The sequence below is a fragment of the Balaenoptera ricei genome, chromosome 6, assembly GCF_028023285.1.
Source record: "Balaenoptera ricei isolate mBalRic1 chromosome 6, mBalRic1.hap2, whole genome shotgun sequence".
NCBI classification, from domain to species: Eukaryota; Metazoa; Chordata; class Mammalia; order Artiodactyla; family Balaenopteridae; genus Balaenoptera; species Balaenoptera ricei.
This window is the reverse complement of record NC_082644.1, coordinates 96,194,707-96,221,132: the sequence shown is the minus strand read 5'-3', so window position 1 is coordinate 96,221,132 and position 26,426 is coordinate 96,194,707. Positions and strand designations below refer to the sequence as shown.

At 40.0% G+C, this 26,426-nt stretch overlaps 1 long non-coding RNA gene across 1 annotated transcript in view; it reads right to left on the bottom strand.

Annotated features, from left to right (window-relative positions):
* The window catches only part of LOC132367919 (uncharacterized), a 301,773-nt gene extending 275,607 nt beyond the window's left edge, over positions 1-26,166 (bottom strand). The window contains exon 1 of the long non-coding RNA XR_009503878.1: positions 25,944-26,166. This is a non-coding gene — a long non-coding RNA (uncharacterized LOC132367919). The remainder of the gene's footprint in view (positions 1-25,943) is intronic.
* Between the last annotated feature and the right edge of the window lie 260 nt (positions 26,167-26,426).

Here is a 26,426-nt window from a genome sequence, read left to right as displayed (position 1 = left end):
TTATTAACCTGTCTGTGCCTTCATTTTCTTATCTATAAAATGAGGAAAATAGTATATCCTTAAATACAGGGTTGTCAAAAAGATTAAGCAAATTAATCCATGGAAAGAGCCCAAATAGTTCTCGTCACATGGAAATAGTTCAATAGATGTGTAAAAATATTTTTGGTGTAACTACCTCAGAAACAGTTTTTCATGTGAATCAAGAAAAAACAGTTTTGTAGTCAAGCATGTAGTCAATTATTTATTCTTTGACTCAATCCCACTGCTGCTCTTAATTCACCTCTCTGCTTCCATTCTTGTCCTCTCTCAATGCTCCCTCCACACTCTAACCAGTCAACTTTCTAAGGCATCAAGCTGATCATGTTGAAACCTGCAATGGGTCCTTAACATGCTTTATGGTTTCTATCACCTGGATTCACCTTCCTCTGTGGCTGCTCTTCTGCAACTCATCTCAGCCGATTCTCCTGACTGTCCTGGTTGCAGAGCCATGGAGATGACTTGGGAGAGATTACCCATCCTCTTCAATAAACTCCAGGAGCCACACATCTTCATTTTAATATAGGCAATGGATAGCTTATCAATTTTGTGTTAAGAGGCAATGAAAATTCAGCTTCAGTGCAAGTTTCCTAGTTCTTTCTTCCAACCAGATCACTTCCCCCAAATCTCTCTTATGTAGGAATTCTGAAGTGATAAATAATTGCCTGTCCACTCAAAACAAGCCATTTCCAGATTGGTTCAAGATGGGGGAGTAGAAGGATGTGTGCTCACTCTCTCGTGCGAGAGCACCAGAATTCACAGCTAACTGCTGAACAATCATCAACAGGAAGACACTGGAACTCACCAAAAAAGATACCCCACATCCAAACACAAAGGAGAAGCCACAATGAGACGGTAGGAGGGGCACAATCACAATAAAATCAAATCCCATAACTGCTGGGTGAGTGACTCACAAACTGGAGAACACATATACCACATAAGTCCACCCACTGGAGTGAAGGTTCTCAGCCCCACATCAGGCTTCCCAACCTGGGGGTCCGGCAATGGGAGGAGGAATTCCTAGAGAATCAGACTTTGAAGGCTAGTGGGATTTGATTGCAGGACTTCAACAGGACTGGGGGAAACAGAGACTCCACTCTTGGAGGGCACACACAAAGTAGTGTGCACATCGGGACCCAGGGGAAGGAGCAGTAACCCCAAAGGAGACTGAACCAGACTTACATGCTAGTGTTGGAGGGTCTCCTGCAGAGGCAGGGGCTGGCTGTGGCTCACCATGAGGACAAGAACACTGGCAGCAGAAGTTCTGGGAAGTACCCCTTGGTGTGAGCCCTCCCAGAATCCACCATGATCCCCAACACAGAGCCGGGTAGGCTGCAGTGTTGGGTCACCTCAGGCCAAACAACCAACAGGGAGGTAAGCCAGCTCCATCCATTAACAGAGAAGAAGATTAAAGCTTTACTGAGCTTTGTCCACCAGAGCAACACCCAGCTCTACCCACCACCAGGACTTCCCATAAGGAAACTTGCACAAACCTCTTAGATAGCCTCACCCACCAGAGGGTAGACAGCAGAAGCAAGAAGAACTACAATCCTGCAGCCTGTGGAAAAAAAACCACATTCACAGAAAGACAGACAAAATGAAAAGGCAGAGGGCTATATACCAGGTGAAGGAACAAGATAAAACCCCAGAAAAACAACTAAAAGAAGTGGAGATAGGCAACCTTCCAGAAAAAGAAATCAGAATAATGATAATGAAGATGATCCAGGACCTTGGAAAAAGAATGGAGGCAAAGACTGAGAAGATGCAAGAAATGTTGAACAAACACTTAGAAGAATTAAAGAACAAACAAACAGAGATGAACAATACAGTAACTGAAATGAAAAATACACTAGAAGGAATCAATAGCAGAATAACTGAGGCAGAAGAATGGATGAGTGACCTGGAAGACAGAATGGTGGAATTCACTGCCATGGAACAGAATAAACAAAAAAGAATGAAAAAAAATGAAGACAGCCTAAGAGACCTCTGGAAAAACATTAAATGCAACAACATTCACATTACAGGGGTCCCAGAGGAGAAGAGAGAGAGAAAGGACCCAAGAAAATATTTGAAGAGATTATAGTTGAAAACATCCCTAATGTGGGAAAGGAAATAGCCACCCAAGTCCAGGAAGCACAGAGAGTCCCAGGCAGGATAAACCCAAGGAGAAACATGCCAAGACACACAGTAATCAACTTGACAAAAATTAAAGACAAAGAAAAATTATTGAAAGCAACAAAGGAAAAATGACAAATAACATACAAGGGAACTCCCATAAGGTTAATAGCTGATTTCTCAGCAGAAACTCTACAAGCCAGAAGGGAGTGGCATGATATATTTAAAGTGATGAAAGGGAAGAACCTACAACCAAGACTACTCTACTCAGCAAGGATCTCATTCAGATTCGACAGAGACATCAAAAGCTTTACAGACAAGCAAAAGCTAAGAGAATTCAGCACCACCAAATCAGCTCTACAACAAATGCTAAAGGAACTTCTCTAAGTGGGAAACACAAAAGAAGAAAAGAACCTACAAAAACAAGCCCATAAGAATTAAGAAAATGGTAATAGGGACATACATATCGATAATAAACTTAAACGTGAATGGATTATATGCTCCAACCAAAAGACACAGGCTTGCTGAATGGATACAAAAACAAGACCCGTATATATGCTGTCTACAGAGACCCACTTCAGACCCACTTCACATACAAACTGAAAGTGAGGGGATGGAAAAGATATTCCATGCAAATGGAAATCAAAAGAAAGCTGGAGTAGCAACAGTCATAACATATAAAATAGACTTTAAAATAAAGAATGTTACAAGAGACAAGGAAGGACACCACATAATGATCAAGGGATCAATCCAAGAAGAAGATATAATAATTATAAATATATATGCACCCAACATAGGAGCACCTCAATACATAAGGCAACTGCTAACATCTATAAAAGAGGAAACTGACCATACAAAATAATAATGGGGGACTTTAACACCTCACACACACCAATGGACAGATCATCCAAAATGAAAATAAATAAGGAAGAGAACCTTTAAATGACACAACAGACCAGATGGATTTAATTGATAATTATAGGATATTCCATCAAAAACAGCAGGTTACACTTTCTTCTCAAGTGCACATGGAACATTCTCCAGGATAGATTACATCTTGGGTCACAAATCAAGCCTCTAAGTTTAAGTTTAAGAAAACTGAAATCATATCAAGCATCTTTTCTGACCACAACGCTATGAGATTAGAAATCAATTACAGGGAAAAAACCATAAAAAACACAAACACATGGAGGCTAAACAATACGTTAAAATAAACAAGAGATCACTGAAGAAATCAAAGAGGAAATCAAAAAAATACCTAGAGACAAATGACAATGAAAACACGATGATCCAAAACCTATGGGATGCAGCAAAAGCAGCTTTAAGAGGGAAGTTCATAGCAATACAATCCTGCCTCAACAAAGAAGAAAAATGTCAAATAAAAAATCTAACCTTACACCTAAAGGAACTAGAGAAAGAAGAACAAACAAAACCCAAAGTTAGCAGAAGGAAAAAAATCATAAAAATCAGAGCAGAAATAAATGAAATAGAACCAAAGAAAACAATAGCAAAGATCAATAAAACTAAAAGCTGGTTCTTTGAGAAGATAAACAAAATTGATAAACCATTAGCCAGACTCATCAAGAAGAAAAGAGAGAGGACATAAATCAATAAAATTAGAAATGAAAAAGGAGAAGTCACAACTGACACTGCAGAAATACAAAGCATCCTAAGAGACTACTACAAACAACTATATGCCAATAAAATAGACAACCACAAAGAAAATGACAAATTCTTAGAAAGGTATAACCTTCCAAGACTGAACCAAGAAGAAACAGACCAATCACAAGTAATGAAATTGAAACTGTGATTAAAAATCTTCCAACAAACAAAAGTCCAGGACCAGATGGCTTCACAGGTGAATTCTATCAAATATTTAGAGAGGAGATAACAGCCATCCTTCTCAAACTCTTCCAAAAAATTGCAGAGGAAGGAACATTCCCAAACTCATTCTATGAGGCCACCATCACCCTGATCCCAGAACCAGACAAAGATCCTAGAAAAAAAGAAAATTACAGACCAATATCACTGATGAATATAGATGCAAAAATCCTCAACAAAATACTAGCAAGCAGAATCCAACAATACATTAAAAGGATCATACACCACGATCAAGTGGGATTTATCCCAGGGATGCAAGGATTCTTCAATATACACAAATCAATCAATGTGATACACCATATTAACAAATTAAAGAATAAAAACCATATGATCATTTCAGTAGATGCATAAAAAGCTTTCAACAAAATTCAACACCCATTTATGATAAAAACTCTCCAGAAAGTGGGCATAGAGGGAACCTACCTCAACATAATAAAGGCCATATACGAGAAACCCACAGCAAACATCATTCTCAATGGTGAAAAACTGAAAGCATTTCCTCTAAGATCAGGAACAAGACAAGGATGTCCACTCTCACCACTATTATTCAACATAGTTTTGGAAGTCCTAGCCACGGCAATCAGAGAAGAAAACGAAATAAAAGGAATCCAAATCAGAAAAGAAGTAAAACTGTCACTCTTTGCAGATGACATGACACTATACATAGAGAATCCTAAAGATGCCACCAGAAAACTACTAGAGCTAATCAATGAATTTGATAAAGTAGGAGGATACAAAATTAATGCACAGAAATCTCTTACATTCCTATACACTAATGATGAACAATCTGAAGGAGAAATTAAGGAAACACTTCCATTTACCATTTCAACAAAAAGAATAAAATACCTAGGAATAAACCTACCTAAGGAGACAAAACACCTGTATGCAGAAAACTATAAGACACTGATGAAAGAAATTAAAGATGATACAAACAGATGGAGAGATACACCATGTTCTTGGATTGGAAGAATCAATATTGTGAAAATGACTATACTACCCAAATCAATCTACAGATTCAATGCAATCCCTATCAAATTACCAATGGCATTTTTTACAGAACTAGAACAAAATATCTGAAAATTAGTATGGAGACACAAAAGACCCCGAAGAGCCAAAGCAATCTTGAGGGGAGAAAACGGAGCTGGAGGAATCAGACTCCCTGACTTCAGACTATACTACAAATCTACAGTAATCAAGACAGTATGGTACTGGCACAAAAACAGAAATATAGATCAATGGAACAGGATAGAAAGCCCAGAGATAAATCCACGCACCTATGGTCAACTAATCTATGACAAAGGAAGCAAGGATGTACAATGGAGAAAAGACAGTCTCTTCAATAAGTGGTGTTGGGAAAACTGGACAGCTACATGTAAAAGAATGAAATTAGAACACTTCCTAACACCATACACAAAAATAAACTGAAAATGGATTAGAGACCTAAATGTAAGACTGGACATGATAAAACTCTTAGAGGAAAACGTAGGAAGAACACTCTTTGACATAAATCACAGCAAGATCTTTTTTGATCCACCTCCTAGAGTAATGGAAATAAAAACGAAAGTAAACAAATGGGACCTAGTGAAACTTAAAAGCTTTTGCAAAGCAAAGGAAACTACAAACAAGTCAAAAAGACAACCCTCAAAATGGGAGACAATATTTGCAAACGAATCAATGGACAAAGGATTAATCTCCAAAATATATAAACAGCTCATGCAGCTCAATATTAAAAAAAAAAAACAACCCAATCATACAATGGGCAGAAGACCTAAATAGACATTTCTCCAAAGAAGATGTAGAGATGGCCAAGAAGCACATGAAAAGCTGCTCACCATCACTAATTATTAGAGAAATGCAAATCAAAACTACAATGAGATATCACCTCACACCAGTTAGAATGGGCATCATCAGAAAATCTACAAATGACAAATGCTGGAGAGGGTGTGGAGAAAAGGGAATCCTCTTGCACTGTTGGTGGGAATGTAAATTAATACAGCCACTATGGAGAACAGTAGGGAGGTTCCTTAAAAAACTAAAAATAGAATTAGCGTATGATCCAGCAATCCCACTACTGGGCATATACCCAGAGAAAACCATAATTCAAAAAGCCACATGCACCCCAATGTTCATCGCAGCACTATTTACAATAGCCAGGTCATGGAAGCAACCTAAATGCCCATCAACAGACGAATGGATAAAGAAGTTGTGGTACATATATACAATGGAATATTACTCAGCCATAAAAAGGAACAAAATTGGGTCATTTGTAGAGACGTGGATGGATCTAGAGACTGTCATACAGAGTGAAGTAAGTTAGAATGAGAAAAACAAATATTGTATATTAACGCATATATGTGGAACACAGAAAAATGGTACATATGAACCGGTTTGCAGGGCAGAAATAGAGACACAGATGTAGAGAACAAACGTATGGACACCAAGGGGGAAAGTGGTGGGGGGGTGTGTGTGAAGAATTGGGAGATTGGGATTGACATAAATACACTAATATGTATAAAATGGATAACTAATAAGAACCTGCTGTATAAAAAAATAAATAAAATAAAATTCAAAAATTCAAAACAAAAACAAGCCATTTCCTCTCAGATCTCCCTATCATTTGTCCAAGTGATTTCCTTTCCCTGGGATTCCACCCCCACCATCAACCACAAGGCCTGTTTATCATTTCTAGACTCAACTCCAACATCACCCCCTCTAAGAAGCCTCTTAGGACTCTCCAGGCAGATTCAGTCATTCTCATGTCACTTTATACTCGGTGGAATGTCCCTAAATAAGTGCTTCCCGAAGCAGGAGTTGAGTCAGTATTTTTGGCACCTAGTATGACCAAGTACCTAGTAAATACTCAATGAAGATTAGTCTCAGTTATCCACATAGAAAGCTTTCGATAATAGAATCATAAAAATCAAAAAGCAATGATGTCATCAACTGTGGAATGTTGGCCAATGCTAGATTTTTTGGTTTACCATTTTCATAATAAAAATGAAGTATCCAACAATCAAGATAGCCATTTTAATAAATGTCAATAACATTGTATTACCCTTCGAAAAACATCGAGTTTGTAAAATACTCATCTCTATGTTGGGTCCTAGATATATACAAAGATGTTAAATTAAAGTAGTCATGTTTTCTGAACCAAAAGAAATCTACAGGATCTAAAAAGAAAAAGAACAATAATGATTAAAAAAATCTACCACTTACTGAGTACTATGATGTCTCAAGACTCTACCTGCAATAGTATGTGGATTATCTCACTTTAATCTTGCAAAAATTCTGTAGTTAGGTATTTTTACCTCCTTTTTATAAATGAAGAAACTGAGTTTTGGAGAAGTTAAATAACTTGCCCGAAGTTACAGCTTGGGAAACGGAAATCACAGTTTGAACCCACATCTATTTTCAGAACCTGTTATACTATCCATTTCAGGAATAATTTCTATCTTAATAAGATATAGTTTCAAGTCTTAAGTAACTCTTAGTCTAGATATATATGAGAAGTACTAAAACATGAGCAGGCAGCATTTAAGGACTTTCTGAATTGTCTCTTAGCCTCCAGCCCCTTTCATTTTATGAATCATGGGCTTTATTTCTAAGGCTAGCCTCAATGATAGTTGCTCCAGATCCAAGTCACAAATACCTCTCCTCACCAAGTCATCCTGTATATTATTTCCAAATAAATCACCTTAGCATACCATTTCAATTTGGTAAGGTTAAGGAGATAGACTGGAGCAAAGTGGTAGAGGCCCTTGAAAATTTAGTTAAAAATTATCTTCCTATTCTGGAGGGTCCTATTACACTGAAAGTTTCTGAGCACAAAAATGATATATGTACAGCAAGGTTGTAGAATATAAAATATTAGAATGTAAGACAGAATGTAAAATATCTACCAGTAATGTAAAGATAGATAAGAAAGGCAGGGAGACCAGCTCAGAGAAAATATTGTGTTGTGACAGAAAACTAGAGAATTGGTAGCAGAATTAGAATGAATGGAGGAATGTAAAAGATGCTCTAAGTGTCTAGATAATAGGGGAGAAAGAAAAAGTGGAGACAGATTGACTTTGAGGCTGGGGTAAGGATTGTGAGTTGCTTTTAAACTATTTTTCCTAAGGTGATGAGAAGATAGCTAATTGCTACGTCTGCAAATAATTGGAGTTGTGACATAGGAAGCAGGAAGACAGATGGGTCAGTGGGTAGCAGCTGAGAGAGTAAGAGTGACTGAGATTTATAGGGAAGTCAGGGTAGAGAAAGAATTTAAAGATTAAGCTTAAGGATAAAGCATTGAAGCAGAACTCTATTCAGAAGATTTAGTCATCCAGTCAATAAATGTCTGTGGAACACCAACTATATGCCAAGTACTATTCAAGGTCCTAGAGATATACCAGTGAACAAAGTCTCAGTCCTCCTGCAGCTCTCAGTAGAGTCTGAGAAAGAGCAGCCAGAGAGGTAGAGAGAAAACCAGGATGCTGTAATAATCAAGAGTTCATAAGAAGTTTCAAAAGGAACTGGTGGTCAACCACATCAACTTACAATCTACCTTTCTGACCAGAAACTCGGAAAGATAAAACTATGTGTGTTCAAGATGTGACTTTATCCAAATGGTCTTCTCTAGAGCCCATACTTGGACTATTAGAAACATCTGTCAGAAAGGCTGAAAGTGATTGAAAATTAAAAAGCGGGTCTCTGAAACCTCTTTAGGATGGATAATTGCAGGCTCATCAAGGCATTACCTTTGGCCATTCAAATAAAGTTCCCAAAGTGGGACAGGACCCTAGCCAAAGGGGAGAAAATAGAGCAGTTGAGGAAATCTAAAATGTGACCTGTCTCAAGCAGTTTTTAAGAGGAATGTGTATATTTTAAGAGAAATTTAATCCATATGTCCCAGATTCTTTTACATTCTACAAAATGGTGGCGCATAAGAGCTCTTTGATGTTCAGCGATCTTTCCAATTCTTTTTATGAGACTTGTTAAGCCATATCACTGCCAAAATGGAAGTTGTGTTTTACCCAGAGTAAACAAGCTCACACACCAGCAAGCCAGAGTTTGGGTCAAAGAAGAAAAGACACAACCCTCATTAAACATGTAGAATGTAAAGATGATTTCCTTCGTTGACTTCTGTAGTCTACATGCAAGGGGACATGAATCAGCTGAGCATAAAACCAGATATTAAGCAAGTACATAGTGTTTAAGACCAGCTGCTATAGGCAGAGACAGGGAGTGGGGAGAGTGGCCAGAGAAAACACACTTGATAGTGGGACCCAAGAAGCAATCATAGAACAAATTATTTTTTTTAATCTGAGGGGAAAAAATTATTTTAGCCAACACTCAGCCCAGAAGCTGTTTCATCCATCGAAAGCCAGAAAGAGCTGTAAAAACCCTCCCATCACAACAGTTCAGAGAAGGAGGCATTTTGTAACAAGAATTTTACAAAACAAGATTTCCTGAAAGGATATTCTGCCTCTAGCATTTTCATAGACTTGTTCAATAGCAAATAAAAACAGAAATCATTGGAGAAATAGAAATACAAGAAGAAATCTTTACTATATAGATTGAACTTAAGCAATTTCATTCATAAGGATTAAAAACTGTGAAATCGTATTGAGAATCTGCCAAGCAGCTTCTGTTTCTCCACGGAAACTGAAAACAGAAACAAACTGATGCAATTGCAAGATTGGCTCAGCCATCTACAGCATGAGTGTGGCAAGAGGCATTGGTGATGCATTATTTTTCATTATCATTTATATCATTTCCTTTAGAATAATTCTCTCTATAGGACACTAGATGAAATAAACTCTTTCATTGGTCATTTCTGAGATTTTATGTTTTATAAGAAAGAAGTGTTTATCATTTTTAACATCCTTCTACCGTCTATGGAGGGTGGGCTCTGACAAATGGAGGACCCATTAGTTGCCAAACCTGATACACAAACATTAGAGAGCTAGGACAGAATGAAACTGGTTAGCATAAGAGGGGAGAACATGAGGGAGAGAGAATATATATGGGAAAGGGAAGAAAGGAGACAATGAGATGGGGGGGAAAGTGGGCTGGAAGAAACCTCTTTGATAATAAATATGGAAAGATTTGAGAGAATGGATTTGAGACTTTACCTGAGTTATCTGCTGTGCACAATTCAGTATAGCCCCATGATTCTATTTCAAGTAGAATCTGACAAAAGAGTAGAATATGATGTCAAAATGGGTAGGGAATCAAAAAAGAGTCAAGCCATGCAGATGTTAGGGACTGAGGCCATCTGGCTTGAATTTGGAAAGAATAATTTCTCTCCCTACCACTTGTTCCTGACCCAGTCCACTGCTCTGATAGGTAGAAAGATGCAGGGAAATATCAAACGTAGACCTCATGACCAGAGAGATCTGTCTCTATGGAGAATGCTGGGACTCATATCAATGACATTGAAATCCATGCCCATGACCTAACCCAGAATGTCACCTGTGACATATAATGCTAAACACAGTCCCTGACACATAGTAATGACTCAATGAATGTTGAAAGAATGAATGAGCATAAAAAGTATCAGTCTAATGTGAACTAATGAAGGGCAAGGGGATCCACATAGAATTAGATCTGCAGATGCAACAGAACAAGAGAAGGACAATAAAAAAGAGCAACCATTGCCTTGTTACTCAAAGTGTGGTGGCTGAGCAGGACTGGCACCTCCTGGAAGCTCTATCCCAGGCCCCTCAATCTGAGTTTACACTGTAATGAGGTTCCCAAGTGATTGGTAAGCCTGTTAAAGTAGGAAAAACACTGATCTAGACCATAACTGGGATAAGCAATACTAAAGGCACACGCGACTAAGGGTCATTACCATCACAGAGCGGTGGAACTGGTGGTTACCTCTAGACTACCCTGTGGTGATGCCTGTTCATTTTTACCTGTCACTCTAATGAGTGAACTCTGTCTGGCACCACAACTCTTTTTTCTCGTCTTCATAAATGCCCAGAGAAGAACGTATTTGGATACTGTTATAAGATAGACAGACAGACAGACAGACAGATAGATAGATAGATAGATAGATAGATAGATAGAGTACTTTCCCCTTCTGTTGGACTCAATGCACATTTGCAGTAGTCAAATCAGCAGCCTAGGGAAAAAAACATGTATTTCCAGATATACCGCTTACATTATCTCTTGTGATAGTGATAACTGTAACAATAATAATAACAAGAGTTAACAGGCATTGAGTGCTCACAGACACGGGTCTCATGGTTTACACATTTGACCCTCTTAAGAGCCTGTGACACAGATTCTCTTTTACCCTCATTTTCTCCTTCAACACTGTGACATGCGCATTTTTATGCCCACATCATGGTTACAGATACACAAGGAAACAGCAAATAAATCATAAGCAGTTCCTAAATTCAAATCCAGACCTCCCTGTCTCCGATTCCTGCACTCTTCCCACTAGATGGTGTGGCCCCAGAGTAGCCAAAGTGGACGCAAAGTAACGGTAAGCAAAGCTTTACATACCATTAACGGATGCTTAAGTAATGGTACCGAGGGCTTCTAGCAACCCCCAATACTCTGCAACCAGACTCATTAGAGCTTGAGGTCGTTTTCCATGTCAGCTGTACAAGGTGATGGGAACAGAAGCCACCCTGAAGTGACTTTTGTCTCAAGATGACAGGAGCAGAAAGTGGGTTGTGCTTCACGTCAGCACATGGAACATCTCACCCACCACCTCTGGGTGCCCTTAACACATTTAGGTATCAGTTCCTTACTTTCCTCCCCTGGAGAGCATGCTCAGTTCTCCCTCTAAGTCTGAGGACTATACCTTCTAAGGATGAATCTTCTTTTAGAGTGTTGCTTCGTCCCAGGCAAGTTGCTCAGATCCTGGCAGTGCAGAAAAGTAGCAAAGCTGCTCCTGGGGTCTGGGGTGGAGGGGTAGGGGGTCAGAGAAGAAAAGCTTTGCACAAGGCTACCTCAGATGGCAGAGATGAGCAGAGTCCTGGCTCCTCATGCTGGATTCCTTAACTGTTCTATTTTCCTGTTTCCCTGCCTATGAAATAGGATCGATTTTACCTTAGCTGGAAGCAGTGCTAGCTACATCAATCAGAGTAAAGCCTACTAAGTACTAAAGAAGGAAATTCTTTTTATCCAAACCTGGTTGTTTTACATTCTTTGTGTCGGAGGCACTGATTGCTCAAGATACGCACGTCATTCTGAAAGCAAGTCATGCAAGCTACAGCTGGAGCTCCCAACTCAAACAATTCTGCAAGCTGGCACCAAATGCCCCTCTTGTACAATCACTAGAGTCAGTAAAAGTTTTATTAAAGAAAAAAAAAACCAACAATGGGTGTGTATTAGTCTCCTAGGGCTGTCATAACAAAATACCACAAACTGAGTGGCTTAAGAAAAAAGGAATTTATTGTCTCACTGGTCTGGAGACTAGAAGTTTGAAATCAAGGTTACATTATTACATTATTACATCCTCCTTTTAGAAGGAGCCAGGCCATGCTCCTTCTAAAACCTTAGGGGAATCCTTTCTTGCCTCTTCCTAGCTTCTGATGGTTTGCTGTCAATCTTTGGCATTCCCTGGCTTGCAGCTGCATCACTTCAAAATTCTGCCTTCGTCATCACATGATATTCTCCCTGTGTGTCTGTGTCTTCACATAGCCATCTTCTTAGAAGGACACCAGTCATACTGGATTAGGGACCCACCCTACCCTAAAATGTCCTCATCTTAATTAATTACATCCACAATAATCCTATTTCCAAGTAAGGTCACATTCTGAGTTACTAGGAGTTAGGGCTTCAACATATCTTTTTTGGAGGACAGAGTTGGATACCCGATACTATACTACAGAACAATTAAACTACACCAAACTCCCTAGTATCCTCAAAAGCTCATTCCTCCACATCCGTCCTCATCCTCAGACTAGGCTGAGTTCACACAGACTCACTAGTTCCTCCCCAGCCCGATGATGCAAGGAGTAGGCAAAGTTCAGATTTTGGAGTCAGAACAACCTGCATTCTAATGGCAGATCCAACATTTTACATACCAGGGATTCGGGGAAGGTCAGTTCACTTCTCTCAGCCTCAGTTTCCTGGTCCTTAAAATGTGGATAGTAATTAATTGCAGCAAACGCTGTAGGTTCCCCGACCATACTCCCTCAAATCTTCCACCTGCCAGCATCTGCACTTTTTTGCCTAAGGATTTCTCTGTCTTCAGGTGCCCGGGCAGCTCATCCACGGTAGGCCAGGAGCACTGGAAATTAACATGTCCCAGAGTGCAGACCTCAACAAATGAACGATTGGAATGGTGCATAAGACACCCCAGCTCCCTCCCATCTTGGTTGAGACAACTCCAAGACACTTGTCCACTATGGTTTCCAGAGTTGCCCCAGAGAAATAAGCCCAGTTGCCCCCAGTGTTAACTTGCTTGACAACACGCCCTTTACTGGCTGCTTCCCTTCCCCACTCACATCTCCAGTCCATCACCAATGTCTCCTGGATCACCTCCCAAATTAACTACTTGCGTGGGAACCTTGCCTTAGGGCCTGCTTCCAAGAAAACCAAATTATGACAATGGAATTTGCATTGCAGAATTATATTGAGTGTAAGAAATCATGCAGGTAAAGAACTTGGTATGTAGTAGGTACCCAGTAAATAGTGGCTATTGAAATAAACATGTTTCATTCAAGACTGATTAGAATATTTGTGAGGGACAGTGACACAACAAGCCTTGCCTACTTCTAGAAATACACTCTTCCTATCTTCATACAGGAGGGTAATTAAACCCCATTCCAGTAGGGGTTAAAGTGAATTTTCCTTCTAGGAAAGAATAGGAAAAGGAAAGGAAAGGGAGGAAAGCATAAGAGAGGGGAAAGAAAAAAAAGGAAAAGAAAAGATAATTTTTTTTCTTGTTCAAATTCCAACTCCATCACTTGTGAAGAGCATGTCCTTGGACAGGTTTCTGAAGCTAATATTAACTACCGTAAAAAGTTGTAAGTGGTGGAGCTGTGAATCCCTGGGAAAGATTCATAAAATTGCTAAGCCTCAATTTCTTCTTCTGACTTGTTCAAGGTCACATGGGTATTATGGGATGGAGCCAACTGTTGAACCCCGGCAGCCTGGATCTAAAGCCTACATGTGTAACCACTACATTCTACTCCTTCCCCCATAGGAAGTGCATTTAATCACCCAGCTGGGACCTGCATTTAAATCAGTCAAACATGAAATTTTGAAGGAATAAGATGCCTTTGCATTGAAGTTAATGTACTTTCCGAGGTTTCCATAGCAACAAAAATCTAAAATCACCTCTGGTGGTATTACTTACAAAAGAAGAGAGCCGTTCCTGCTGACCTTTTATCAAAGAATTTGTTTCTTCCGGACAGGTCTAGCCACACAGAAGAGAACTGTGCAATGGATTCTCAAAGATGTGATTGCTCCACTTGACTGTGAGGGTTCGACATTAATCCAATCAACAAATATTTTTGAACACTTATGTGCTAGACCAAAGACATCAAAATATTGTTTATTTTCTACAGTCCAGTAGAAAAAACAGATGTATTACAGATGCCACAACAGCACGTGACCTGATTAGTGATATACAAGGGCTAAGCACAAAATGTAATGGGAGCAAACAAAGGTAAAAATCATAATTGGCTGGAGAAGCAAAGAAAACTTCGCAAAAGGTAAAAATTAAGTAGCTCTTCTCCAAATGGAGGGCAAACCAATCATTACCAAACACCTTTTGTTTTTCCTCTTTCCCTGTCTTACCTTCCCCATCCCCTCATTTGAGTTCCCTGGGATCACCTCTCAAATAAACTACCCGCACTCAAGGGCTTGTCTTGGGAATCTGCTTTCAAGGGAATCCAAACTAAGATGACATCAATCAGGTTGATTCATTCGGTTCCTTGGGGACACAATTTACAGTTAACTCAAGTTAATGGGCCAGGCCTTGAGCATCCATTAAACCAAGTTCACCTGCATTACAAGATTCAGGGTGACCATCTCCAGCACAGACAGCGGCCCGATGCTGGTCCCTGAACACTTTCCTTCCTCTAGGGGTTAAACTTGACTTCGTTTTGAATTCTTAGTGACCAAGTAGAAGTAGGTACAAAAGCAAAGCTCAAGAGCACATCTCCTACATCTCCGAGTGTCGCTCTGTCGGGAGCCACAGGATACATGCCTTCACCTTCGCAGACTGAGTTAGAGGTTGCTGTGGTCCCTCTGCTGTCATCCCAGGGTGCTACAGGGATAGCCATTAGGAATTTTCAATGCATATGTTGCTAAAAGCATTGCTCAGCACACCCTCCTTGCCCTATAGGGTTCCACACCTGTGAATTGCTCTTCCAAAATAGCGTCAGGAAAAGTTTTGCTTCTTGAGAGTGAGCGAAATACTTTTCTATTTCAGTCATAAGATCCATGAGGCCGATTATGTCTTCTTTTTCACTCTTGTCACCAAGAGCTCAGTATCAAATATGAAGTTCACCTACAGTCGAAATCCTTGGACTCGCACGGGAACTCAGCTAGCGTTCTTTCTGCCACCAAACTTCATGTTTTACTTCTTTTTATTTTTCTGCTTTCCTCATTCCAATTCCTTATTTCTATTTGATAATGTTTTATTGCAAGTGACCTTATAATCAACTGCCTCAAATTCGTTGTGGAATTCAGTCAAAAAATGTTTTGAATGTCTACAAATGCCAACACTATATTCAGAAAGAGGAATAGGACGGTGAACAAGACAGGCATGGTCCCTAGCACCACAGAGCTTGCTTTCAGAGGGAATGAGGTGGAATATAAATAAACAGATTTTATTATGTGGTAAATATTTCATAGAACAAAATTTGTCCACCAAATGAACACCCTTTCTTCTATCAGGAAAAAAAAGTCCAAATGACTTACTATGTCTTCATTTTTGTCTTTATTATTGGGACACTTGGACAGTGTTTAATGTTCAAGTCCAATAATTCACCTCTGACTCTTTGTGCAATTACCTCTTCTTTTTTTCCACATTGTTTTGGATATTTTTCTGGACTATCCTAGTTTGTATGGTTTAAGCTTGTAGTCCATCATAAATTTTTTTCTGCAAGAGTCAGAATACTTATCTTAATAAATAAGTGCTTTACTGGAAGCCCTGAAATTTCAGCCCCTATGTTGTATGGCGTTTTCTTTATAAAACCTATCAATTCAGTTTTAACAGCAAGTTCTGATAACCTGTAAACCCAAGGTTCTCAGTGTATTAATGCAGACTTGAGGTGAGACGTCATGGAAGGCAAAATAAGATGGCAACATCTCTTTCCTTCCCTATACCTGCAAAGTAAGTATCTCTTCAGGGAAAGCAATGAATTCAAGTCTGGGACCCATATCTTGAGTAGCCTCAGGTGACCAGAGAAAGAGCAGTCAGAATGGTGGAGACTCTCAAAACAACACCTTGGACGGAACTGATGGAACAATTGTGGAAATTTAACTTGGAGAAGAGAACACTCAGCAGAGAAATCGAGTCTTTAAATATCTGAAGAGGCAATAGATTTGTAATACATGGCCTCAGTGGACCAAGGGTAAAATAATGGATGGAAGCTTCAACTATGAAGGTGGAAGAACTTTCTAATAGATGCGGTCATGCTGTTCCCTGCGACAAAGATGGGCTCCTATGCTAGCTTTTTGTTCCTTGCAACAAGATCCAGGAAACCACTCTGTTTTATATTCCTCTTTGAAATAATGCCATTTGCAGCAACATGGATGGACCTGGAGATTATCATGCTAACTGAAGTAAGTCAGACAGAGAGAGACAAATATCGTATGACATCACTTATATGTGGAATCTAGTTTTAAAAAAATGATACAAATGAACTTCTTTACAAAAGAGAAACAGACTCACAGATCTTGAAATCAAACTTATGGTTACCGAAGGGGAAAAGTAGGAGGAAGAGATAAATTAGGAGATCGGGATTAACATATACACACTACTGTATATAAAATAGATAACCAACAAGGACCTACTGTATAGCACAGGGAACTCTACTCGATATTCTTTAATAAACTATATAAGAATCTGAAAAAGAATGTATGTGTGTGTATGTATATGTGTGTGTGTGTGTGTGTGTGTGTATATACACACATCTGAGTCACTTTGCTGTATACCTGAAATTAACACAACATTGTAAATCAACTATACTCCAATAAAAATTAAATTAAAAAAAATTTTAAAAAGCTGCTCTAAGAGGTAATGTGTTCCTCATCACTGAAGGTAATCAAGTGAAAAATGAGACATTTACTTGGTGGGGATGTTGCTGACAAAAGCTAAGTCTTTCCCAGGTATCTCTCAAAGCTCTGGGATCTGAAAGTATGAGTGTCAAGTGGAGGGAAGCAAGCTCCTCCCAAGATTCTCAGCCTTTGATGAGAGCAAGACGTCTTCCCTCTCTTCTTGCACTCTGCAGAAGCCTTCCCAATTTTTGTAAGTGCATTCCTCTCACCCCCTATTCCAACACATTTCTCACACGAGGTGGAACAGATGCTGGGGTAACACTGGCTAAAAATAAAAGCAAGAAGAGGGAAAAAAAAACCCTATTTTACAATAAATATCTCAGCAGAAATTTTATATCCTGAATGGATTCGGCAGCAAAAGAGCAGCTGCTGCCTCTTTTGCGGTTCTTCCTTCTCTCACTTTTATAACCTGATTAATACGCCAATCAGAGTTTTATAATCAGGAGCAAAGGACATTAACCTCTTAAAGTGTATAAACTGTATCTTATCTGAATAAAGAAGGATGTATTTCATGAACTGGTCTCTTTGCGCTTTTTTTATTCCTAATTGCATTGAGAATCCAGCCTGCCAAAGAAGACTAAAGACCCCTGCCATCTGCCAGCCCTCCAGGCCCTTAAAGTAAACCCTGGTATGCTTACCCTTGCTCCAATAGGCGAGACAGTAGCATCGCAAAGGACCTCCACTGCACTAAGGGACAATGGTACCCACTAAAACTGTCTCAAAAGACCACAGCCCTGAAATGGATCTTGATCCTCTCTGGCTCTCTCTAGCCGTTCAAGCCAGAGACTGATACATTGGAAAGGCTGGTCCCGAGTGACCACACCAATTTCTGAACATTAATGAGCTAGGCCAGCATTATGGGGCCTTTGTTCATTCACATACAAGCAGTGATTAAGCACCACTAGGTGCAAGGCTTGCTGAGAAATATAAATCAATAAGGTGTGGCAGCTACTCTTTAGAAGCTTATAATCTAGAGGAAAAGATAGGTTATACACACAACTAAGTAAAAAAGGTAAAATGAAAAGAGGTAGGGGACACAGAAGCACCACTGATAAAATGAATGGGGGCTTGGGGTGGGGGAAATAATACTTCTATATTGGGGGGGAGAGGAGAGATACATTTAAAAAGGAGGAGGTGCATTCTGGAAGGAGGTGGCATTGGGTCAAGTCTTGGAAAATGAGTAAGCTTTGGACAAGCAGAGATAGGAGGAAGGTGGTGGTGAAGAGTGGGAGACGAAAAGGAACGATAAAATGAAGGAGAAATCCTGAACAAAGACAAGGGTAGGGAAGCACGGGACACGTTCTGATGGTCAAGTCAACAATTCAACTAAAGCCTAGAGGAGAGGAGAGAAAAAAGAGCAGAGGGAGGTTGGAGCCAGGGAATGGAACAGAATTCCAGGTTTTACTTTCTATGACTCCACGATGGAATGTTAAACCCACAGTCTTTACTCCACCCTGTTGGCTAATCAATGCCACTCATTCCTGAATATCTTCCCAACCCTGCCAAAAAAAAAAAAAAAAAAAAAAAAGGGGGGGGTGTACCCAAGGTCGGTTCTAGACAGTAGATCCTGCAACATGCTGCCCCATTTAAACCTTGATACACAGAATCTGTAGTTTCCTTTGAAATCATCCAGCAAATAAATGCGTATGTGTGTGTGTGACGAGCATATGTGTGTGTAAAGCATATTTGGCAAAATGTTGATAATTGTTGAATCTAAATGATGGACATATGTGCATTCATTATTCTCTTCTTCTTGCTCTTTGTCATTATGAAAAGGTTTTAAAAACAAAGTTTTTAAAAGGTTAAAAAATAAGTAATTAAATCCTGGGTTACTGGCCTAAGACTCAGTGGAGGACCTCATTTCCAGCAGTGTCTGGCCAGGTTCCCCTCAAGCCCGAATTTTGTGTATAAAAACCAACCGAAAGGCCATGCTGTGCTCAGACTGGGGGGGTCACTGGGATCCTTGGTCACGTCTCTGTGATGCCCGTGATGCAACCGCAGAGTTAATAGGCAATGAAATATAATCATGTGTGGGAAGCAAAAAGAGCAGAGCAGTTTGCCATGTGTTCATTTTCACAAGTTGTAGGCGCTTTCAATGGCAAAAATATTCATGGGGTTAAGAATCAGCTTGTTTGGTAAACTGCAATTAGCATGAACTGGGTCTCCTCAGCTTCTGGAAAAGGGATAAATATAGATGTCGATATTTTCTGTGGGAAGAGAGAGCCCCGAGCTTCTATTTTAGAATCTCAGGAGAAATGGTTTGGTGAGGCGCATCCCAGCCAGGAAGGCAGACCCACTCTGAAGACGGGGGTGGGGGGAATGCTGCTTGTTTGGGTCAGCCAGCTCAAGGGTCCAGGGCCCAGAAGTGTGCCCTGGACAATCCCTCAAAGAACTCTGGTACAGAGACAAAGCAGGGGAGTTAAACACGGACTCCAGGAAACAGACAGCCGGGGTTTGATCTCTGCTCTGCAGCTCACCAGGTGTGAGACTCTGGCCAAATACAGCTAAATCTGCCTGTGCCTGTCTGTGTAAAATAGAAATGGGATCGGGCACAAAGTAAGCAGTAGATATGTGTTAAACATTGTTCTTCCATCTTCCAAAGAGTAAAAGGGAAATTCACATGAATATTACCTAATGTACAGTTGTTACTTGAATGTCACCAATTTTTCCACTATTGTTCTTTTTCTCTGGTTTAGGATCCCGTATTACATTAAATCATCATGTTTCTTACACTTCTCCAAATCGGTAACAATTCCTCAGTCTTTGTCTTTCAGAACCTTGGCACTTTTTAAGGGAACTGGCCAGTCATTTTGCAGAATGCCTCTCAGTTTCGGTTTGTTCTGTTTTGATGATTAAATTGAGGTTGTGTACTTGGGGCAGGAATATTGCAGAAGTAATGCTGTGCCCTTCTCAGTACAACATACCAGGAGGTACATGACTTCAATATGTCTTATTACCAGAGGTGTTCAATTTTACTACTAGATTAAGGTGGTTCCTAACAAGTTTCTCTGCTTGGGAAAGCTACCATTTTTTCTCCATGTAATTAATAAGTATCTTCTAAGGAAATACTTTGAAGCTATGCAAATGTCCTGTTTCTCATCATATTTTTGCCCATCATACTTCTGCGTTGCTCACCATACTTTTAATAGCAATGATTCTTGCTTTCCACAATTATCAATGTGGTGTTTGCCTAATGATGATCTTCTATATCCATCATTTCTACTGTATCTATTAATTGGAATTCTACTTTAAGAGCTGCCCTTTCTCTCTTATTTATTTATTCAATTATTTCTATAAATACAACTCATGGATATTTCTTTTATCCTATGGGTTAAAGGCTATTGTTTTGTTTATTTGTAGCTGTTGTTATTGTTGCTCAAATCATCCAAGTGTTGGCCCTTAGGAGCAAGTTCGAGTGGGTTCCTGTTTCTCTTTGATAATGTATTATGGTTAGCTCAGATGTTAACATTAGGAGAAAGAGAGTGAGGGATATACAGGAACTCTCTGTATTATTTTTTGCAAATTTTCTGTAAGTCTAAAACTATTTCAAAATTTAAAAAAAATTTTAAGGTTAAAAAGAACTTGAAGGGAGCATGAAGATAGTTTCTGGAGACCTGGTAATGTTTTTTTTTTGTTGTTTTTTTTTTAATTTTTATTTTTTATTTATTTGTTTATTTATTTATGGTTGTGTTGGGTCTTCGTTTCTGTGCGAGGGCTTTCTCTAGTTGCGGCAAGTGGGTGCCACTCTTCATCGCGGTGCGCGGGCCTCTCACTATCGCGGCCTCTCTTGCTGCGGAGCACAGGCTCCAGACGCGCAGGCTCAGTAGTTGTGGCTCACGGGCCTAGTTGCTCTGCGGCATGTGGGATCTCCCCAGACCAGGGCTCGAACCCGTGTCCCCTGCATTGGCAGGCAGATTCTCAACCACTGCGCCACCACGGAAGCCCCGGTAATGTTTTATATTTTATCCAGGTGCAGGTCACATGGGTGTAGTCGGTTTGTGAAAATTCATCAAGCTATACATTTATGATTTGCATATTTTTCTGTGTGTTTGTTTTGCTTTAGCAAAAAGTTTTCAAAAGGAGGTCATAGAGTTTATAAATATGGTTTGAGGAGAATTCAGCTGTAAAATACATGGTAACAGAAAATAACACGCAGGGATTTCTTCATGTTGTTGAGTTCCAAACCTTCCTTGATAACCTCTAGGGAAATTCTCAGCCAAGAGTAGCTTAGATCAGGGTTTCCACCTAAATCCTACTCAGACCCCTTCTTTGCTTCTTTTATGTTCTGTGTCATTTGCATTCCCCAAGGTGACCCATCTAGCTGGTCACTTCCTTAGACAAGAACTGACACATTATCAGGCTTCAGTCTATCTACAATTCCCTGATGCTCCATCTCTAGGCTATACAGATAGTCTGCTTTGCACTATATCATTTTCAGAAAACTTGCATTGATTATTGTAGTTACTGACATTATTTATTGATCATTTCAATTAATTACTCCTTACCTCTGTTGCCACAGCCCTTTGTATACACCTCTATTTTCCTAAAAAAACTAAAAATAGAACTACCATATGACCCAGCAATCCCACTACTGGGCATATACGCTGAGAAGAACCATAATTCAGAAAGAATCATGTATCACAATGTTCATTGCAGCACTATTTACAATAGCCAGGACATGGAAGCAACTTAAGTGTCCATCGACAGATGAATGGATAAAGAAGATGTGGTACATATATACAATGGAATATTACTCAGCCATAAAAAGAAACAAAATTGAGTTATTTGTAGTGAGGTGGATGGACCTAGAGTCTGTCATACAGAGTGAAGTAAGTTAGAAAGAGAAAAACAAATATCATATGCTAACACATATATATATGGAATCTAAAAAAAAAAAAAAGGTTCTGAAGAACCTAGGGGCAGGACAGGAATAAAGACGCAGAAGTAGAGAATGGACTTGAGGCTACGGGGAGGGGGAAGGGTAAGCTGGGACGAAGTGAGAGAATGGCATGGACATATATACACTACCAAATGTAAAACAGATAGCTAGTGAGAAGCAGCCCCATAGCACAGGGAAGTCAGCTCAGTGCTTTGTGACCACCTATAGGGGTGGGATCAGGAGGGTAGGAGAGAGACACAAGAGGGAAGGCATATGGGGATATATGTATACATACAGCTGATTCACTTTGTTATATAGCAGAAACTTAACACAACATTGTAAAGCAATTATACTCCAATAAAGATGTTAAAAAAAAAAACATACACTATATTGTTTCTATAGACTATGAACTTCTCAAAAGAAGAGAATTAATCTTCCCCATGTATGCATCTCCAGTGCCATATTGGGGCCTCTCCTTATAGCACCTGACTTCACCAAGGGGAGCAAATGAGAGGGCCAGGGAGAGTGTGTTAACAAGATGAAAGTCACAATATTTTATAACCTAATATTGAAAATGACATATTACCCTTTTTGTCACAGTCTATTGATTAGAAGGAAGTCACTAGAACTAGGTCATACTCAAGAAGAGGGGATTACATGAGGGCATGAGTCCTAAGAAGCAAGGATCATTGGGACCATGTCAGAGAGGCCTACTACAAATGACATTAAGAGATGGTGATCAAGTATAGGTAGCTTCAGAAATCTTTTCTAGAAACTGTTGGTTCCTCTACTTCATTTGTATCAGCACCTATGAGCACCCAAACATGGCTTATTGTTCACTTCTGATAGAAGAAGATAAGAAGTGTTTCCATGGCTCAGGATGCTTGCAAGCCATATAATAACTTTCTCAGAAGTTGTTTCTGTTAATTCCCTTCTTGATATGACATCATCTCGCAGCAGCCCACGTTTCATCTATTTATATTAATAATCATGTCAACAAAGATAATAAAAGATTATAATTCAAATTCATAATATATCTATTTTAGGATATTTTACATATTTATATATTATATATTTATAACTGAGAATCATTTTTTCTCCTACTCTGCCCTCACCAAAGCACAGATAAAGGTGCAAAGCAATCCCTGATCTAAATACAAGACAGAAGTGTTTGCGTGCATTCTTTCATACCTCTAAGGATCATATTTATCTGAAGATGGAGAAAAGAATGAGTGGGCAGAGGAGAGGCTGAAACTGGAGAGGGAGGAGTAGAAGCAGTTAAATATCAGGGAAAAGAAGGACCCATCGACTTGAGGGCCAGGTGGGACTCAGCACTGATTTATTTTCCAGTATGAACACTCCAGGATCCATTGTCCAAGATATTTGTAAGCTCCCTGAATAGATGGTAGAGGCCTTGGACACCTTGTATGGGGGTAGGTCTTGAAAGGAAAGCCTTGTTCCTTGACCAAAGTGGAACCTAAACAAGTATTAATTAATTCATTCCTAATTAATAAACTACAAGTATCTAAGTTGAGGATTAACTCCTATGAGCTAAGGTAGCAGTGAAAGCATTATCTGTTTTTATAATTATAACTAAGTAATAGTAGTAACTATCATTTTCAAAGCTTCTGTTTGTTTTGTCCTGTATTTTCTAGATAGGATGATTATTTTCTTCCTGTACTCTCTGTTAGGATTATTTCTTGCTTATGCAAAGTTGGGTCAGTGGCCTTCATCCTGTAGCTATGCCATCTGAAACACATGGCATTCAATGTCAGCACGGTAGGAGAAAACAGACATAAAGAAGGTATGTAGGTTCTTAATGGCCTTGACCTAAAGGGACCAATATCAGTTCTGCTCACATTTCATTGGCCATAATTAGTCATATGGTCAGAACCTATCTGCAAGGGGATGTTGAATGTAGAGGAAGACATGGATATTTAGCACTAACGTATTGTCCTATATGGTACTTAGGGTAACATGGAGGCTCTGGGAGTTTAAACAACACATGCAAGATCATATAATAATGAGTGACTATTTTCCTAATTATTTTTCTATGTTCTGTACTTATGTATATCTCAAATTCTTTTTGAATCAGATTACCTTCTTTCTGTCTTACTAACCTCTATTCATCAGAAAACCAAAATGCTGCTCAACACTACTGATAATGTCATTCTTACTCAAGCTCACACATGTAGTGCTTAGAAACCATTTTTATGAGCCCAAAGGAGGTCATATTTTGGTCTAAATATGGTACCATTTGTTTGTGGATAGAAAAGAACATTTATAACTGAAGACCCCAGTCTGTGTGAGAAATAAAAATATCCAAGATTTCAAAGGGAAGGAAACATTTTTTTCATGAAAAAAAATGTTAAAACATTTTCCTGGCCCATCAGTCACAATGACATAGGCTTTAATTATTCAAAAAGAAATTTTATTTCTGGAATCAAAGATTTGGATCTTTCTTCACAAGGTAAAATTTTTGAGGCATCCACTTCGTTGAGTGATCTGTAAGATTTTCTCTGACCTTATTAGAATTTAACACTCTGTAAGATAAATTGGTGCCCATGTCTCAGAATAGGAAGGCTCTCTCAATCTATTTTCCAGAAAGACCATCCTAAACCACAAATCAGACAATGTCATTCCTCTGCTTAAGAATCTCCTTACCTTCCTTGCTGGATACTTTTGGTTGACTATTCAATTTCCATTCTTTCCCAGCTAACCAAATCCAGATTTTACTCAAGCATCAGACAGATCTTACATCAGATATGTCTAGTGAGCACATCTCTCCCAAATTCCAGGATATGATTCAAAATGACCTACGTCAATCACTCCCCATTCAGATGGTTACTTTTCTAACCTCACTACAGCCAACTAAAGGTAAGCATATGGCATAGCTTTCATCAGGGAGATGTAAGGGGAAGTCACCTAGAAAATTTCCAGAAAAATTGGTATAAACCCAAAAGGAGAGGTTTCTGGCACTACACCTTCCCCTTTCTTCCTACTTGAAAGTTGTTTTGTAAGAGGTGATATTTAAAGCTGCATTATCCATATTGTAACACATGGCAGAGTTTGCTAGCTGAACAGCCAACATATCTCCTCTTCTTCCAAGGCTCACTGATCTCTTCATTTCCCATCTTCCCTTGCAGTTAGGTATAACTGAGTTCTAGTCAATAGAATATAGGGCAAACAAATGGGGCCTAATTGAAGTTGAAAGCTTTTGCACAGCAAAAGAAACCATAAACAAAATGAAAAGACAACCCTCAGAATGGGAGAAAATATTTGCAAACGAAGCAAATGACAAGGGATTAATTTCCAAAATATATAACAACAGCTCAAGCAGCTCCATATCAAAAAAACAAACAACCCAATCAAAACATAGGTAGAAGGGGATTGGGGGTCAAGATGGCGGAAGAGTAAGACATGGAGATCACCTTCCTCCCCACAAATAAATCAGAAATACATCTACATGTGGAACAACTCCTACAGAACACCTACTGAACGCTGGCAGAAGACCCCAGACCTCCCAAAAGGCAAGAAACTCCCCACGTACCTGGGTAGGGCAAGAGAAAAAAGAAAAAACAGAGACAAAAGAATAGGGACGGGACCTGCACCAGTGGGAGGGAGCTGTGAAGGGGGAAAGGTTTCCACACACTAGGAAGCCCCTTCGCGGGCAGAGACTGCGGGGGGTGGAAGGGGGAAGCTTCGGAGCCACGGAGGAGAGCGCAGCAACAGGGGTGCGGAGGGCAAAGCAGAGAGACTCCTGCACAGAGGCTCGGCGCCAAGCAGCACTCACCAGCCCGAGAGGCTTATCTGTTCCCCCGCCGGGGCGGGCGGGGCTGGGAGCTGAGGCTCGGGCTTCGGTCGGATCCCAGGGAGAGGACTGGGGTTGGCGGTGTGAACACAGGCTGAAGGGGGCTAGTGCGCCACAGCTAGACAGAAAGGAGTCCGGGAAAAAGTCTGGAGCTGCCGAAAGGCAAGAGTCTTTTTCTTCCCTCTTTGTTTCCTGGTGCGCAAGGAGAGGGGATTCAGAGCGCAGCTTAAAGGAGCTCCAGAGACAGGCGCGAGACACGGCTAACAGCGCGGACCCCAGAGACGGGCATGAGACGCTAAGGCTGCTGCTGCGGCCACCAAGAAGCCTGTGTGCGAGCACAGGTCACTCTCCACACCTCCCCTCCCGGGAGCCGGTGCAGCCCGCCACTGCCAGGGTCCCGTGATCCAGGGACAACTTCCCCAGGAGAATGCACGGCGCCTCAGGCTGGTGCAACGTCAAGTCAGC